The sequence below is a fragment of the Epinephelus moara genome, chromosome 1 (genome assembly GCF_006386435.1).
Source record: "Epinephelus moara isolate mb chromosome 1, YSFRI_EMoa_1.0, whole genome shotgun sequence".
In the NCBI taxonomy this organism is placed as follows: Eukaryota; Metazoa; Chordata; class Actinopteri; order Perciformes; family Serranidae; genus Epinephelus; species Epinephelus moara.
This window is the reverse complement of record NC_065506.1, coordinates 50,432,645-50,434,074: the sequence shown is the minus strand read 5'-3', so window position 1 is coordinate 50,434,074 and position 1,430 is coordinate 50,432,645. Positions and strand designations below refer to the sequence as shown.

The following is a 1,430-nucleotide window of genomic DNA, read 5'->3' as shown; positions in this document are numbered from 1 at the left end:
ATGGAAATTTACAGAGTGATTTCTAATGATGTTACCTGAAGGAAGCATATATAGAGTAAATAGGATTGGTCTGAGCACAGAACCTTGCGGAACTCCAAAACAAACTTTAGTACGTAAGGATGATTCATTATGAACGTCAACAAACTGAAAACGATCAGATAAATAAGATTTAGAGACCTGATATTTAACAGTCCGCATTTAATTCTCCTGTTTTGTCTTTCTGTCACAGAGGAGGTTTTAATTTTTATGAGGTTGTTATGCACAACTCCTCTTTGTTTAATTTTAGATTTAGATATGGGACCTGACTCCCAGTGATGGGACCTTTGTTATGTTAATCAGTGCACGCTCTTCCCCACAAACATCCAACAGCCTCTGAAACAATATTTACCGAGTGTATTTACTCTGACTAACAGCTGATCACACTGATACGATATGATCTGAGGCTGTACTGGATCAGTGTGGCCATGGGGGGGCAGCAGAGAGCTTCAGTCCTGATGACAGGGTTTAAATGTCGATGCTTTGAGGACTGTCAGTTCAGCAGGGGCTCTGTGTGTATAACTGGGTGTTTGATGAGCCCTTAAAACAGACGCTCATGTCGACTCATATTTAACTCCAGATGTTCAGACTTCACCACACTGACAGACTTTGTGTATGCGTCCCCAGAAAGTCTGGGAGGACTGAGGGCTCCAGATCCTCAACTCATCCAGTCCACAGGACCCAAAGTGGACTGTCTGCAGACTTCACTGATTTAATTTCCCACAATTCATTGCAATCCAAATGTGATGTATTTTTTTGTAGCTGACTAAAAAACAAAACTTAGGTTTCTGTGACACAGTTACTGTAGAATATTAAACCTTGAAATAAAATTCAACACCATGATACAGAAACATGTAGAGATACAGGCTGTAGACAGGAATCAGAACACATGTGTAACAGCAGTCTGCCCTGTGGGTGGCGCTGTGTGATGTCTAATATAAAGGCTGGAAACATGGCCGAACAACAACAGGAGATGTTGTGATGTCATTGACAGCTCGACCCGGCGTTTCTCAATCTGCGTTCTTGCGGACTTGTGACATGTCATCAGTCACAACCAAAGTACTGTTCCAATTCAAAGTCAGCATCCAGCCAAGTACAGGCCAAATGCCTGGATATGAACTTGCTCTGCCCGTTCCATCAGGGATGCATCGGGAGGTGACTTCTGTGGACTTTTGACAGCCAGGTATCCCAGAATGCATTACGACGTGCTGGCGTATTGCGGTAAGCGAGTTGTGTCATTTCCGGTGTTTCTGTGACAGCGTCTCTGTACTGCTCTGGTGGATTCTACTAGCCTGCTTTCTCACTTCAGTTGCTTTAACGTTGCTTTAACGTCTACTTCAAGTCTTAACCCACACTGGTTCTGTTTAAGCACTTATAGCTCTCCTCCTTTCTAC

The 1,430-nt window shown here is 43.2% G+C and overlaps 1 protein-coding gene across 1 annotated transcript in view; it reads left to right on the top strand.

Moving 5' to 3' along the window:
- Positions 1-1,195: 1,195 nt before the first annotated feature.
- Positions 1,196-1,430, top strand: part of LOC126396931 (ATP-binding cassette sub-family C member 12-like) — a 43,228-nt gene continuing 42,993 nt past the window's right edge. Inside the window, exon 1 of the mRNA XM_050055351.1 lies at positions 1,196-1,257. The gene's annotated coding sequence lies outside the window, so the exon portion shown is untranslated. The remainder of the gene's footprint in view (positions 1,258-1,430) is intronic.